Source organism: Lepisma saccharinum, chromosome 18 (genome assembly GCF_977018435.1).
Source record: "Lepisma saccharinum chromosome 18, izLepSacc3.1, whole genome shotgun sequence".
Taxonomy (NCBI): Eukaryota; Metazoa; Arthropoda; class Insecta; order Zygentoma; family Lepismatidae; genus Lepisma; species Lepisma saccharinum.
The window spans coordinates 37232712-37251154 of NC_139246.1; the positions used below are offsets into that span (position 1 = coordinate 37232712).

Below are 18443 nucleotides of genomic sequence, written 5' to 3' on the forward strand. Positions count from 1 at the left end.
GTTTAATGCCCAAAATAACACTCGGCAACACCGCGCGCTCAACAGGAGACAACGATTCAGCTATTCTTGCCGCTGTGTAGCACGATTAGCAATGAATCACAATAAAAATAGGGTAAAAATACTGAGGTGTGCAACACTGGTATCACTGATTCCACGCGCTCTGCAACGTGCTCCAGTCCACCTCGACTCGCTCTTGAGCTTCAGCTTTCCATCCGCGCTGCCGACTTCCCAGTTTGTGAATCTGCGGTTCCAAGTGCATCTGGGCAAGGATTGCAACCGATCAAGTCCATACCTCTTAATGTATGTATCACCTTGTCTATAGTAAAAATGAAATAACTGTTTAGTTGCAAGTATGCAGTTATGTTGGAATAGAACCCATCTCAGCGGAACTATAGCCTGCGCGCACGTTTGGGTCTATGTATGCGAAAAGTTGGTGTGAACTTTTCATGTCTTGCGTCTTACTCAATTCTGGTATCAATTTCTCGTCCTCTTATTAGCCCTAGCACTAAACACTAGGAAATATATTTCTTGCACTAATTACAAATATGTAATTTTCTCCTTAGGTTATCTGAGATGTTGACGAAGAAAATGGTGCCCCTATTTCAGATGCGTCTCATCCTGGTTGTTGTTTTAATGTTCGTGGTAAGTTATTATTCCCTATAATTTACCCTGTGACAATTGCTGGCACCATTCAGTGTGGTGTGTTTGCACCAAATATTGGCATGAATAGTGCGTCTGTGGGTAGGATCCTTAGCATTTCTCCCAGCTAATTACATCCTGTGTATGAATACTAGAGTGCTTTCACCGTGGAGCAACGGGTAACGAGCTAGGAAGTGAGAGCGCTTCTTTGGACAAACTGGATGCAACTGCATTGAGAGAAAAGTATGGTTGGCTGCAACAAATCCTAGTTACAGCAACCAAATCCCTTGTTTGTTATACGCGAGCAAAACGTTGAGGTTCTCTGTACAAAATTATTTGATTGACTTAATTTTGTTCATCCAACCAAATCTCTTGTATGGAGTGTCGAATTGGGTGTAGTTCTCTGAACAAGATGATTGGTACCATCAAACAAATCAATTTGTTGGCAGTAAAGGATCTTTTGTTGGAATTATTATTATTAAAAATATTAAAAAGCATGGAACCCTGGGGGACAGCGAGGGAATTTACCCCCACCAAGAATTTTGTCCTACAAAAATCCGGTTGATAAAGGAATTAGTTTGCTACTTTATAAATACCTGACATCTGTGTATATAAAATACAGAATGAATTAATATATATATAAATATATACGCACATATTTAAAATTGTACATTTTGTTATATATTTATATATAATATACATAATATACAGTGCTAATGTATATGTATATACATTCATTCTGTATTACACACACTATACACTATATATATATATGTATATATACATATATATTATAAAGTATATAAAGTAGCAAACTAATTCCTTTACCATCTGAATCTTTGAAGGATTGTTGGCGAGGGAAAATCCTCCCCTGTCTTCCAGGATTTCACACACAACTTTCTAATATATACTGTGATATATATAAATATAATATACATATCATAATAATTCACACACATTCATGTAAATAGAGTTCTTCCTCCTCCCTCACCAGTCTTCAACGATTTCGCATACTGCAATACAGCAATTTCCTGTTAATTGTAGTACAAAGGGGACATGGAAGTAGTATACGCAATATTTTTTTTTCCATTTTACAAAGTGGAAATGTGATCAGAGCCATGCTATAGCCTTCTTTCTCTCCCAGACCACCACTCATTTTTGGCTGGATGAGTGAGTACTAGGACAGATTAAAAATTCCTCCCGAGATTACATATTCTAATAATGAAAGCCAGGTATCCTGTATGATAGTCGGACGTCCTATTGACTGGACCACCATGGTTCATTTCTGTTACCATGATGTAGAAAATCTACACTTAATGCCATGCACTCAGCTCAAAAAGTGAAACTTTATTTTGAGGCACTGTCTCGTGTATGTTGCAGACAAACATTGCAATCACCACACATTTTTTCATTACCTTCATAAGAGTATATTTCACCATAGAGACAACTACGTGATGTACTCCATTTCTTCACATTTATATTATAAATAATAATAATAATATCTTGAAGTATTATTAAACCCTTCAATAGAGGAGGGGAATTAGCTCTACTGTTGACAGCTATAGTATATTAAACTAAATCTTGATTAGGAAAATAAATGTAATTACTTAACACAGTCCTCTTATGCAAAGATAAAATGCAGGTTAACCTTTTGTCGCACATAGAGAATGCTGATAGTTATCATGTCGTTCAGAAGTTATTAAATGACAGGAAGGTGGGTGGTTTGGTTTGGTCATTTGTGCCTGAACTTATACTTGTTGATATTCCATGTTTTATTGTATATATTATTGTAATATTCAGTTTATATACCACAATCAAGAATGTATGGGGTTTGGAGCAACAGCATTGAATATAAAAGCCAACTGATTCTGTTCCTGAACCAGGTCCAACACTTCGATTGATTAATTAAATTGTTCTTTTAAGTCCACTTTATTCACAAAAAGGCTAAGCGGGGCTGGACCTCAAGTTTAAAGTGGGATCCGAACCATATGTGCCTCCACCGAGTATCCAACCCGGGACCCCTTGATTACAAGGCGAGGACACTACCACTGTGCCATCGGGGAGGCCCAAGACTTCGAAACACAAGGACAAAAGGAATATAAAGAACACCACCAATGTTGGAAATGCTATGAATTTACATAATATATACTATACTATACTATATATGGTACATGTACATACTACAATAGCTCTAACCTGTGTGCACATGTTTGTAATGCGAGATGTTGATTGTGTAAGGCGAGACTGTATTTTTAACATGCAGCGTAATATTCAATGAACGTTGCAGAGAAAGAAAAGTTAATGGAAAAACATTATGAATCTTCCCTTAATAGCTTGAAGTTTCCAATATGGATGTTCACCCTACATTATACTACTCGAATGCACAAGTACACAAAATTATATATGAAGACAGGGAGGGTTACGTTAATTTTACATGATATAGCTAGAATTGTCAAAAATAATTTAAACAAAATGCTATACACAAGGAATTCTTTCTTCCAAACATAACACATACATTAACACTGACAAATGTATTACAAATTTATTGTACAGCTCTTATTAAAAATTATTACATATAAAAGTTGCTTGTAGGCACAGGCACATTATTGATGATAAAGACACTTCAAAATAATTGCAGTCAGAGTACCACTTGATTTAAAGAAGGCATAGATACTTCTTTTGGCCTTCAGCCTTTGAATGTTTCCAGAAATCTAAATATATAGAGAGTTTGCTGGTTGGTTAGTCATTTTACAAAATTATATGTAATAATGTAGACACTTCAAAACACTTATGACCAACTTCAACTTGCATTGTGGACTGTGGAAGTTCAAAACTATTAATATTTTCCCCCCAACTCTCTATAAAAATAGAAACTTCACTTTCCCTCCTTGTCAGGCTGAACAACAGTGACTCAGAGTATTCCAAGCAAGTGGTGATGTATCTTCACCACCTAGTGCAGTGGTTCTCAATCTTTATAAGACAACAGTCTCTTTTTATAAAAGTTTAAATCCTTCCCAAACAATTAACCCCTTTCTATTTTTTTTAAACTTTATACATTCATTTTCTCCATAGATTTTTAAATGTTAATAAATAATGGCATGAATATAAATAATAAAAGCTTGTTCTGTCTAGGCTTGTTGACAAATGTAAAATTGGAATTAAATTAATTGGTAACCACTGGACCTCGTATTACCTGGTATGATTTATGTTAGGGCCCAGTACCCAGCCACAGACCATCAATTAAGAGCACTGGACTAGCGCACAGTGGTCTATAAAACATAAGGTGTGTTCCGAAAGTCTTAACGAAACGAACGCATTCAACGAAATCAACTGGGCTCGTGAATCTGGTGAAACCAGTTATTTTACAGACTCATGGGACACTCTAGGCGAAAGCGCAGGTGCAGCGTTTTGTTTTAGAGAAAGTTTTCACATGGTGTCCAGCAGAAGGAATGTCCCAATGGCAAAAATAAACTCTACTTTGGAAACTGTTACTCATTTTAATCGCATTCCAATGACAGTTAAGGCGTACTCATCTTGTGCATGTGGCTTTATATCGCTATCTGCTAAAATTATAATACATTTTCCGAACTAGTGCAGTTTGAATCCATCAGCATGCACGTTGTCCGCAAGCAGCAGACGATTCTCACCAAACACACCAGCCTCCTGGCCCGTGCGCTTGGTGAATCACTTTCTTGCACGAAATGCGACTTTTGGGACAGCATAATGAAACTTATGGGACAGCCAGTTACCGTAACTCTACCACACTTTTTCTTTTGATTTTATTGACGGAAATTCTGATTGGATATGATAAGGGGGTTGTTTTAAAGTGATCCACGCAGCAATAAAAAATTTACCTGTTACCAGTTTCATATAAATAACTGTCCTAAAAATAGGACGCTGGTACAATAGGGTATCATACTCAACATATGCACCTTTCTGACAGAACCTAAGATGATATAAGAATTTTCATAGCTTGGTTAAAAGTTGTATTGCTACTTTTCTGTTTATTGATTATTACATTTAAAACACACAATATACATACATTTTCAAATAATAAGAAAAGGAAACAATACATATATGGAACTCTGGTTGCTTATTGTGTGTGATAAGGTGTGAAACAATCTTTGCACAATGTTACCTGACATTTCTCACAAAATGTTAAGGGTTTAGATTTGCAGTTCAGTCCTTGGCACCTTCTTTGTTTATCTCTTCGCACAACATAATGTCCAATGCCATCATACCTCACATCTTAAAATGTGAATTGTGGTGATGTTTTCGTGGGTTTTCCAAATGCAGATGGACGTCCTTGTCCTGCCTTCAAATATGCCACTGCAATTGATCTTCTGTATTCCAGCAAGTCCATTCCTGATTGTGATACCTTTCTGTACAAAATCCACGAATTTACAACTGCCATGTCAAGCATTCTTGTAAACAAACACCTATACCATTTTTTACCTCGAACAGAAGCATTGTATTTGCTTACAAGCCAGTCGTGGTGGTCAACGCCACCCATGTATTTATTATATGTCTTTACAATATGTGGCCGAGGGATGGAAATTTTCTCTCTAGCTGTTCTGCTCCATCGTGATGTTTGACACAATGGCTCAATAGTGTCAAAGTTGGTACCGATAGCAACACATTTATTATCGTTCCACTTGACAAATAGTATCTCTCCTTCCACATCAAAATAGTAGTCAAATGTTCCCCTTGCATCTTTACTCAATTCTTTTGAATCCTTCAAGGGACACTTACTAAGGCAATTCTGTCTCAACGTACCTGTAGCTCTAATGCCTTTGTCTCGCAAATGCACAAGTAAGTCTCTGCTGGTAAATAAATTATCAAAAAATACCCAGTAGCTGTTTGGCTCTTGAATTGGTTTCAACATATTGAGCACAACACGGAAACCCAAAACTAAGTCTTCTCTTTCATTGTGTCCTATGTCTTTGCCACAATATAGGTCAAAATTAAAGCAGTATCCACTTTCACCACACAAAGCCCACATCTTATATCCAAATCCCTGAATGAATTGCTTCAGTCCATGGCAGCCATAATATTTCATTATCATTTCATCCACTGACAAATATTTCTCGAATATGCCCCACCTTCGGAATTTCTCATTCACAGCATTCAATAGAGGACGGATTTTGAAACCTCGATCATGTTTGAATTCGTTCACGTTGCTGTTATCATTGAAGTGTATAAAACTCTTAATTTTGAGATACTTATTTCTTGGCATGGCCTTTCTCACAACATCTACTCATAAATCATCATCTTTACTCCAAAGGTGCTTCTCACTGGGCACCTTGTGATAGCCTGATAGTAACAGAATCCCTAAGAATCGGTATAACTCATCAACTGATAGAAAACTGCAATTCATTTTTTATTTCTGTTACATACTTCACAGACTGTGTAGTAATCAAATTCAAAACGTCGCAATCGAAAAACATTTCAAAAACTTGAAGCGGAGATTTGCCTGCCAATGTAGTTTCCATATCGGCTGCCTGTGATTCTGCACAAAGACCTTCAACTTGCAATTTGGTGTACACTGGGTCACATTTCCTCCAATTTACATCATATGTTGATAGCTGCCTCTTCTTCACTCCCCCTCGTAACTTTCTACTTTTGCTGCAACCAGGTGTAGGGATTTCTTCAGGTTCTTCCACATTCAAAGAAGAAGACTCCGTGTTTTCTTCATTTGGTACAATTTGCAAAAGTAACTCACCAGGAACATCTGCAACCTCCACATCATTTATTTGATCATCTTCAAAAATATCTTCATCGCTGTGGATGTCATTATCGGGAGGCAGAACCACCACCACACTCAGTTCTGCAGAGTTTTCAGCTATATATAGCATTTTTACACGCCCACTGAATATTGTTTGCAAACTAGATGAATGAAACTGATAGCATGACATAGTACTAAATATTGCTTTAATTAACTGTACTTTTACTTATGCTGTTCTCAACCCAAATTGTTATCTTTATTTATGAACATAGTTATTAATATGCTTTATTGAATAATAAAACAATTGTTTGTTCATAAACTTAGTTTTACATTTAATAAAAGTTAAGAAATCAACTGTCCTATTTATAGGACGCTGGTACTTAATGGGTTAATGCGTAAAGCTCGTGTAACTTTCGAAACGTGCCCATAATTGGCCTTCTCTCTCTCTCAAAAAAATGTAAGTACACTTTATGCCCAGACATGAAGATTGGGACTGAACTCACACTGTGCCTTCATTGGGGATTGAATCTGGAACACCTTGATTACAAGCATTCACAAGGCATTACTTTGTCATCAGGGAGGACCATTCTTTCACATAACTTTCATCAATATGCTGGTCTTTTACCAAAAACAATACTCGCAATTGCAAGTAATTCTGGTCTCAACAGGTCGCATTAAAACAGTCTTGAAGTGAGAGGGAGATATGGGGGAATTCCCAGCTAGCAGAAATTCTTGCAAAGCATTCCCCAGCTGACTCCCAGATCCAACTAAACACCCCCTCCTCCCAGCCAGTTAAAATTTTCAACATCAAGTGCTGCATTAAATCTTAAAACTTCCTTCATTATAAAATGGAGTGTGCATATGCATTCTAATGTAAAAGGTGTACAAGTAAGAGTAGTAAAGGTTTTAATTTCCAAAAACCTCTAACCAGTTCATATTAACACTATTTTCCAATTTTATCACATGAAACTATAAATTTGGCACACTGAACTTTGTCATGGAGTGGTTGGCACGGAATCCTGGCCTAGCATGGGTGTTCTTTGTAATCAAATTATATTGTACATACATAAGAAGCACAAACACGTGAAAGTTTGTTTTAAGTTCATTTATGTTCAGAAGGACTCAAAGTTTTAAAATGGAATGTCAACCACTGTGCAATATGTCTCCATTGAAAATCAAACCTGTTACACCTTAATTACAAGACAAGTTTTACCATTATGACACCTGGTATGCACACACACATATCAACGTATGGCAAAAACAAATTAGCAAAAGAAGCAACGGCCAAAATCTGTCTTTTGACTGCTACACCATGTAGAATAATTTAGCTTGTTCAAATTAAGACATTACGAACCTCTAAACTCGCAACTGATACTGCAATTAAAATATGTTAGACTCAACTGGCAAATGGCAAAAATTTAAAATTTTCATTTTTTTCTAACATTCTAAATTTCCAGCTTTCTTGAGACTTTAATATTTATAAAAGATAAAAATGAAAGCAGAAGTTATAAACATAAATAACAGCCAAAAGACAGAAAAAAGGTAGATATGTTATTTCTATATATCTGTGCTTTCATTCCATGTTGTGTTATTAACAATACATCATTAGCAGGATTTTTTACAACAGGTATATGTAAATATCTTATCGCATCTGAAGTTCTGCAAGATGAATGACTAGGATATTTATAATATTGCCTGTACATCTTATGAAATGTTCTATTAAGGTCACCACGAAAACTGACCTCATGCACAAATCAACCTGAGCATATGGTTGTTTATCTTCAACTTGCAACACAGAAAAGGGTGAGGTGGTAGAAAGAGGCACTTTTACTATTCTGGGATACACAATTCCTTACTTTTCTTTTCATAAACTCATGGTATATTTAAACAATTACCAGAGATACATGCAATTTTTGAGGTATCAGTAAATAAATGTGTTCTGTAGACATAATATATTTCGCCAATATGATAATCGATTGATTTGGTGTTTTTAATCCACTTTATGCAGAGTAAGGCTGATCGGGACTGGACCTACAGATTAGGGTGGGATCCAAACCACTATGTGCCTCCATCAGGTATTGAACCCGGGACCCCTTGCCAATATGATAACATTACGAAACTAATATATCATAAAATTACAGTCACAATACGGTATATCCTTTGGCCAATACTGTTAATACGTATAAATAGAATTGAAATTACTGCATACACCAGTAGAAAGTATGCAAATGAAGCTCTTGGGAAATATATATATGTGTGCATCACTCATGTGTGAGCCTACCATGCTGCATTCACGTTGAGACACATGGCAATAGTTTGACTTCCTCTTTAAACTGCAGGTCCAGTTACAATAAATGCATAAAGTAGAACTGCAAAAAAACCTTAACAATGATCTGGTTTGTTGATCTCAGGCGACTCTTCAAATAAACAACAATGAAAAATAGAAAGTGCCTTGTAACGATTGGAAATATTCGCCGTGCATTTGAAAGAAGAAAATATACTATTTAATACTACAGAAATCTTAACAAACCCACACATGCACAGTTAACCTACTCATATCCAGAGATGATTTTACCTGGTGAGTTATCAGTTCCTACTGTTAAACTTTATTCTCAAGAAATGTTTAATTTGTACAAAATATTGAGCACTTTTAGTTGTTTATAAATTTTAAAATTATTTATTCATAAAAAAATTAGACAAATGCTTACCAATGTATAGCTCAGTTTGTGCTGTAGCACTGTCAAATCATGTGTAATTCTGCAGTTTTGATATTTACATTTTGCTTCATGGTCCAGCAGGTATTGTGAAAATGCTCTAATGTTTATGGTTTACTGATATTGGCCACTAGTCATTTTTAAGATAGCTAAACAAAAAAAACAAGGAAATATTATACTATACTTTCCACTCTAACACATTTCTAAACTTGAATAACAATGTAAATAATAGTGAAATATGTATAATATTAACCACAGGTACGAGAACAACATTACGAGTGAAAAAAATAGACATGAAAATGTAAAAACACAATGTTCTTATTTTAGAATTCATAAACAAATTCTAAATTGTCATTTTTCTCAATGAGAATAAAAGTAAAGAATAAAAAGGCTATGCTCAAAATTCTATTGATTCCTGCCAATATTCATTCTTCATTATTTCTCTGAATGAAAGTTTGTAGGTGCCGGACCATGTGGCCGAGTGGTTAGCACATCGCGCTGCGACGCCAAGGGTCCCGGGTTCGAATCACGCTCGGGCTTGGTTGTTTGTGAATGTCCATTCATCAATTTCATCATTTCATCACTCATCCCCATCTTCGCAAATTAGCCAAGAGGCACAAAACGCAAAGTAAAATAAACTAAATAAAAAAAAAGAAAGTTTGTAGGTAGGCTAATCAAGACTGAGCCAACCAATGTCTCTCTAAAAATTATGGGAGAGGAATTCACACATGTGAATTCCGTTGTGCTTGAAACAAACCATTTCAGAATACATTCTAACTACCATAAATCCGTAAACATATGTTTCGTGATTTTGTACTCTAAAAACTTCTGAATGGGGGCCAACAAAATAAATGGGCACAACAAATTGTCAGACTAACTACTTCCACCAGTATTTTATTTCATCAAGTACTTTCACACATTGCCAATGTTTTGTAGGTAAAATCAATGGTACTAAGCATAAATAAAATTGCCGTAATAGTGTTTATGAAGAGAGCCATTCAATCTAACTGCTTAACATACTAAGCATATGGATTTTGCACAGATTATATATATAGAGAGAGAGAGACTGAATCTAACAACCAAAGCAAACAAGCACTAAATTGAATGTTCATGCAAAACAAGTAACTGTATTACATACGAACAAAAACTGAACCTGAAGAAATACGTGTAAATATTTTTTGAGGAAAACCAAAGGGAATACTGAGGTGGGGAAACATTTCTAATCACCTTACTATTCCCTTGCACCTGGCAACCATTTTTGTGGTAAAAACTTGGAAATATCCGAGTAGGTAGAGGGAACATTATGACATACTACCCATTTTTATGCGCACAAGATTAAAATACTTATTTGTGGAATGTTGCTGACTGAAAGAATAAAAATGCAATAAAAATTTCATTTCACGCTGTTTGATCTTTTCAACATAATAATGTGTTTAACCTTCTCAAGGAAATGAAGTATTCTGCATGCTTTATGAGGATTGTCTTGTTTCCTTGCTTATAGCCTGCACAAATGTCTTATTGTGAAGAAAAGTACACTTGTTACTTTAACATGAAGCAGAACAGCATGAAAGTTTCGTGCCAAGTGAATGTAACACCTAATATGTCATATCACAACAGCAGTTATACATTGTTAGATTAGGAGGTATAGGTTTTGGGCTGATAGCAATTTTCGATTTGTTCTTTAGCTATTTGAGTGTGCTTACAACTGGTTTTGGTAAAACTTCGATAGCGTCTCAACGAATTACTTCATTTTTACACAAGAAACTACTTACCGAAATGAGTTTCTGTAGCATTTAGAAGTTCTTGTTGGTATTTTCTTTCATCGAGAAAAACCGATGTTGTCCGTACATGCTAAATTGAACGAAATGAGTGCTAATGGAACCTAACCTATCCTCGTAGGCATACCTAGTCCCCGTGATGGTTCTTGGGGCTATCGTGAATTTTTGGGGCTAACGCCAATGGTTTAATAATTACTCTTTATGTTAAAAATTGAACTTTTATTCGTGAAAAAAGCACAATAGCACCATGAAGAAACTTTCGCAATGCAGAATAGGTAAGTACGAATGTTAAAAATGACGAAATAAACGATTGAGAGGTGTTGGGACGCTATCGAAATTTTACCCCGGTTTTTACTACTCCCTCTGTCCCATAATTATTGTCCGGTACATTTTTGTTTGTTGTGTCATAATAATTGTCCGATATTCAAACTGGGACTTTGGTGTATACAGACGAATAACATGAAACACGGGAATGAGTCATACAACTTTATTACTCAAGGATGAGTACAAATTGTGCTTTCCATCTGCCTCTACGTCTGTCATTCCTGTACTACCATTTTGGCATACCGGACTATAATTATGGGACAGAAAGAGTAATAACAAGAGGCGAAACTACTTCGTCGTGGCAAGTTCTTACTTATGCTGACCATATTTTGGGATTAGATATCTCCGTTATTTGTGTTTTCCGCATGCTGGAAATAATTTTATATTAAGTAAAACATCGAACTCTGTCGTTTAAAAAAAAACACAAAGCAATTCTCGGGGGAGTACAGTGGAACAACGAACTCCATAATGTAACAAGATACAGCATGTGATAGAAACTTACACGATACACGGTACACTGCTACGCCAGTAGCTTACAATCAAAAGGTAAATTGTTATAAAAATTATCTTAACTGTTGGGGAAATGCCTGCTTGGCCCAGGAGGATCGAACCCAGGTTGTCCGTGTGGTAGTCAAGATGGTAGCCTATATAAACTGAGCTATTGCGCCTGTTAACGTAAAACACGCTTGCACCAATTGTGATGTATTGTATTTTATATTCAGCATGATCAGATATTACATATTTGCATAAGGCAAAACCACCTCAACATTTGCATATATATTTATATGTATTTATATATTTCTATAATTTACACTTCCTACTTAACATATTTAACAACATTTAACATCAATACTGTTACACTTACCAGCAAATGTGGGTATGACGGTTTGTCTTTGTATTTGTTATAATACAACCTAGTACATGATACGAGGTATTACATACAATATATTTTCAATATGTGTTCTGAAAGACGAAAGTTAACATATGATTGATCATTGATTTCTCTCCTCCTTTCCAAAATATTACCATCCAACTTACACTATAAGCAGACGAAATCTGAGAAGAAAAAGAAATACATAATAATTATTGCAAACATCTTCCCCATTAGCTACCGTGTTAACCATGAAAATTAAGATTTTTGGTCCTAAGTATTCATACCAACATAAAAAAAGACTAGAAACCACAAAGAAGAATTCGGGAACTCCAGAGTTCCGAACAGTATATTTACATGTCTAATCCTAATATTTGATTTTCTTTGGGGGAAAATAAAAGATAATGTGTTTCTTGCTTTTAAAATAATTAAGACGACCGAAAGTATGAGAAATGGGTTAAACTATAGAATTAGGTACGACTACTTCACTCAAATACTCGCTCAAAACGTATGATTTGGTTAAATTTTTTTTTCAGGGGCGAAATGTTACGTGTTCACATTGTCTCTCAATACCTTAACTTAACTTCACAGACGAAAGGTTGGTTAACTCACGTTTCGTCTTGTTATTGTTAGCCGTACCTAATAATATACGTAGTTTTACTAAGAAGTGTCCAATTCTTGCAGCAATATTTTATTGTGATTTCAAAAGAAAAAGCTAGGACAGTAGCAAATACAAAAACAACACTAAACCTGACATAACTAATGTTATCCAAAATTCAAGTGCCAATATCTCTAGTTTTGAAACTCGAATAGATTTTTCTTTCTTCACTATGATACTCGATGGGAAAAGTGTACAAAAATGATTTGCTAGAAGTAGGCCGCTTTTCAATTATTTCATTAACTCACCTGATTTCGAACGTTTCAGAAAATTATTCATGAAATGGAGAAGATGTTTGCAATAATTATTATGTATTTATTTTTCTTCTCAGATTTCGTCTGCTTATATTGTAAGGTGGATGGTAATATTTTGGAAAGGAGGGCAGAAATCAATTATTAATGTTAACTTTCATCTTTCAGAACACATATTGACGCAAGGTAGCCTTTTCCCGTTCTCTCTGCCTTTTCCTATTTTCTGCCCCTGACAGTTTTTTTCTTTGCTGTACTCATTTTCATCAGATGCGAAAACGGAAAACCAGAAAGAAAAATTTAGAAATATGCAAACTGTTAAGACCGTACTCCTCTAATGCATGTCATTCACTCACTACCAGACCACAACTGAGTATCCGAAGGGAAACAATACTACGAACTATTTTTCAAATATGTTTAATACCGCTTATTTTTGCGGATTATTAAAATGTTAAAAAAAAAACAGAAGACCTTCCGAAAAGCCGCCTGCCGCGTTCTGAAGCAGTGAACGGAAAAAGAAACACCGACAATTTAATCGTAAATGTGAGAATGGATCTTATAAGGGATTGTTGATATCAGAGGAGAGGTTGACAGTTGATTAAAGCAGCAAGCAAAATAAAAACTAAACAACAGGAACAATGTGGCATTTTTCCTCTTACATATCTCCAAAGTGTTTCAGTCGGAATTTTGCAACGTGGAAGTTGTATGGCAACAAATATGGGCAAGAACAAGAACAAGTTTACCCCAAAGGATGCATTCAGTAAATAAAATCCGGCTACGTTCTGCCTTCATGTCGCCCCGGCGTCCGTGACACTACAGGGGGTATGGCCGTACCATCGTATACCCCCTGGAGCCGCCGGTGGCTGGGAATTCTGCTACAAAACGTATTTTAACTTCCCTACAAGAATTCGTAATGACGTAAGAGTCGTACATAAAAAATCCTTGTTTTAAACTGTACGGATAGCATGGCATTATTAGACTGCAGAAAAGCACCAGTAATACGTAAACTAAAATAAAACAATCTGAAACACTTGTTAGCACCTTAACACTTCACAAACACGTGCAAACTGGACACCAGCTATGTCCACTGCCACAGTCAGTTTAAAGCTGTGGGTCTAAATTACGGCAGACGGGATCTCACTGCCCTGAGCGCTGCTTGACGGACGGCTTGACCGTGAAAACAGCATATTTGTTAATCGAATTGGAATATTGTTTATGATTTTATGTTAATTGTTGGTTCAATGAATTCTGGAGTTTCGTATGATTTGTGTAGTACAGGTGGAGTAGTTGTTTAACGCTTTCTATTAATATTAGCATATCACACTGTCTTTGGTGTAATAAGCACCGAAGCTCTCACTACATGTATTAATGTGGCAGCTGTAGGACCTTGGGCCTCTAACATTCTACAGTCTGTCCCAGGAGTCTGTGCAGCAATGGCGCACATGACGGTAGGGAAGAGGAGAAAGCGAGTGGGTGGAGAAAATCAGTGAGCGCAGTGTTGATACACCAACAATTTTAATTTCAATAAATGATTGCTATGTAAGTTATTTATAGAGAAGTTATAAACATGTAGTATTATGTGCAGAAGCAAGTTTTAAAATTTTGCACATTTTTATCCCATACTCGAGACAAGACTTTTTCTTTTACGAGAACGAGGATAGAGTTCATTCAAATATACACGGGAGAGTGTAACGAAAACCTTCATTTGTGTTTGTTTCTTATCTAATAGATTCCTGTATGTAGGGTTGCACAAGTTTGCTGCTGATCCAGTGGCGGCCTGTGGTCTGACTTTATAGGTGTGCACTTCAAACTCGTGCCCAGAAGAAATGTTATTTAACCCCTCTCAAATACTCGCACCCGTTTTTGCGTACATTATGATGTTAAATGTATTGGTAACCCAAGTTATGACCAACTTCATGGAAAATATAAAAAATATAAAAAATGTTAATATATATAAATTGCAAATACTTCGGTGAATTTTCCGTCGATCACGAGAAGAGCGATGTTATTGGGTATAGATAATTCAACATTCGAATAACCTGACAAACTCACTATAAACATAGAAATACCGATCTGTAGGTATTAAATAAACATATACGACTACAATAAACGTGTTCTTGCACAGTATTAAAGTATTTTTAAAGTAATGCTATTATTTTTCGTCATTAAAACCGTAAATGTATAACATGGTTATGATTTATATTGGAGGAAGGTATAAAGTAGAGGGCGCCAACATCTCGCCCCGGCAAAAATTTTATTTCCTCTGCAAACAAGGTAACAGATCCAACGACCACATGCACAAAATCAGTTGTAATCTATCTAGCAGTTTTTTTACTTCTAATGACCGACAGAAGCAAGCGAAATCAAGAGAATAATAAATATTAAGGAAAATAACAGTACTCACTCAGTCCACTCCACACTGCCCTCTTCGTACTTCGAACTTTTCCTTTCTCTTCCACTCTATCCGTATTATTACTGCATTCGCTGCACGCTTTGTAGCTAACTTCCCTCCAAAAATTCAACTACGTTAAATATTACATCTCTGCTTTCGCTATGTACAGCTTTTCCTTTCATTATGAAAACAAACACTTCCACTGAAACAGGAAGAAGCTCTTGACAGTGCAACAATTTTGCAACGCACGAGCAGGCACAGCTGACTGATCCACGGTTCCCTTGCGCGGGTTGATATGATAATTCGACTACAGCGCCACAAGGGCAGTTTATTTTGACCAAGCTGCACTAAGCAAAGACAATGCAAGACATTGTTTAAAGCCGCCTTTCGCTTTCAGTTGCCCCCCCCCCCATTCCGTCTTCCCTTCTTTCCTTCTCTTTCATGCTCAGAACAGTGTGGGCGAAGATACCATAGAAATTCCCTTTTCCAAAAAGAATCCCTTTATTTACGACGATGTTTGGGTTGCCTCTACTCCGCTACACGATCTCAAATGGAACGGGATTGCAACACTGATGTATCGTGAACACAACGCTAGCAGTATGCGTGAAGCCCACTCTTTTCTTACGTGCTGCAAACGAGCACAGGGCGACTTGTGTTCCGAGCGAACGTATCTCAGCGGCAGTAATGCGAACCCGATGTGGCGATTGGGCTTCGGAACGTTTGATATTTTGAAGGAGATAGTGTCAAGTGAATAAGTATGTAAAAAATTGCATTGCAGATTTTTTTTTGGGTGCGCACGTGCGAATGTGCGAATAGGCAGAAGCCGCTACTGTGCTGATCAACCAAAAATTTGAACTTTGAGTTAGTGCCTGTATACCTTAAGAAAAATAAGTCTTTAAGGTCCACGTGCAGTCACTTATGAGCCACTGTGAAGGCCTTTCCACCCATCTGCCTGTGGACTGAGGCCATTGTCGAACTTTCTCCTCCATTAGTAAACCTGCTGGTGTGGTAAGCATGCACAGAGATATTGAATTTTCATTTGCCGAGAAATTTCTGTAAGTTTTAGGCTGACCAAAAGCAAGAAACCTTCACTGGTGGAAGTGTGTACAGAAGGCGCCATCTTTAAAATTACAAAAATGGCGTTTTGAAGCTCACTTGATTAGTGTTACAGCCTTATGATCGTTTTGTAAATAACAGTTGATACCTCATGTAAATTTCAGCTGTCTGCCTTACAATTTTTATTGGACTTTTAATTTGACTCTTGTGATAGTTACGAGACCGAGAATGATAGTTTCTCATCCGTGAGACGAAACGAGACTACCAACTCTCGACTGGTCTCGTCTGTTCCTCAGCTAAATATGTTCAACGTACACAGACACATCAGTTCCTATCTTTAGCGACCATAGCTACAACAAGTTGATATTTTCCCACAGATTTTGGATCGGGTATCCGAAGCTAAGAAGGGCGACGATGGAAAGGACGACAAAGGACACGAGGAAGGGTCTAGCGAGGACCACAGTGGATCTAGTGAGGGAAGCGATGAACCCTTCTCCATAGACATTCCCCTCCTCTTCCACTACAGCAATGGAAAATGAATATCCCTTTTCTGTTCCTATGTTTATGTATGAAAAGCAAACGCTTCACAATTGCAGTTGGTAAATAACATTCCTGTCACAAACATGTAATCAATTCTTAACAATAAAAATATTTGCAATGCACTAAGTACCTTCTAATTTGTATTTTTCATAAGAGAATATTAAGGTTGAGCCGATACCACTTTGATCGATTGGTTTGGTGTTTTAAGTCCCCTTTATGCACATTTAGGCTAATCGGGACTGGACCTACAGTTTAAAATGGGGTCCGAACCACTATGTGCCTCCACCGGGTGTCGAACCCGGGATCCCTTGATTACAAGGCCACGACGATACCACTGCACCTTAGGGGAGGCTATTGCACTTTGAACCGATGCCGATATCCTTACCAATACCTTTACCGATTCCAGCGGATAACGACACCGATACTTGAAAATTTCAATAATTGAAATTTGTTCAAAATATTACCGGTCACGAAAGAAAAGATCGGCGATGGGACCCAATGAAAACCTGCTCTGGCTGGACCTGGCCCTTCAAGGGCTGTTGCGTCACGGAGTTTACCTTTTTTTTCAAAATATTGATGTCTAAATATTCTTCTCCAATTATATGCATCAATTAACCAAGACATTTTCTTCAGAATATTCAAAAATTACATCAGAATATTAAAATAGATATTATGTAATCACAAAATACTGTTCTTCGAGCAAAGATCGTGCAAAATAAAAAAAAATTGGAAGTTTTGAATGTTGCATAATTTTCAGGATAATTTAACTCCGCGAAAATGCGAAGTGGCATTTTTACGGACCCCATGAAAGACCAATATGCCGAAGAATTATCGGCTGGTATCGGTAGATTAATTCCAACCGTCACTTTCCCATACCGATTAATTAACATAGGTATCGGGTCAGTCTTAGAGCAAATGTCTCATACCTTTCCATTCAATATTTTTCGATCGTCTTTTTTCACTTATACCCGAGCAACAAGCTTATTAAACTTAATAAGTTGATACACCAGAGATTGTGTCCATACATTGTAAATTTTCTGTGTTGAGAAAGATCATTAATAATTGAACTATTGTTGCATATATAAATAGTTTGTTAAATAAGCTATTAGTCCCATAATACACCCTATAAAATGTAAAGGAGTTGTTTTGGGTACAAATGGTCATGATAGAAACAGATTAGGCCTATTTGTGTGTTCCAAGTAGCGAAGGATTTTTCCACCTATCTTTAATAAGGAAAAAGTTGTGACTGCATGATTGTATCGAATGTCTCATTTTCCATGTGTGAGAAATCGGTGCCAAAATTTGATATAATTTATAATAATACGCACGATCAGTGTATTTATAATACGTATTGTGCCGACCGCAGTGGCGGAGAGGGGTCTCGGGTTCGAATCCCAGCCTGGGTATGGATGTTTGTGAGTGTCCATTCATTAATTTCATCATTTCATCACTCATCCACATCTTTGCAAATTAGCCAAAAGTGGCACAAAACCCTAAG

The 18443-nt window shown here is 36.6% G+C and overlaps 1 long non-coding RNA gene across 1 annotated transcript; it reads left to right on the forward strand.

Annotated features, from left to right (window-relative positions):
* The first annotated feature begins 567 nt into the window (after positions 1–567).
* On the forward strand, positions 568–17055 carry LOC146001983 (uncharacterized). Its single transcript, XR_014443652.1, has 2 exons — positions 568–642; positions 16783–17055. It is a non-coding gene; the product is annotated as an uncharacterized LOC146001983 (long non-coding RNA).
* Positions 17056–18443: the final 1388 nt, after the last annotated feature.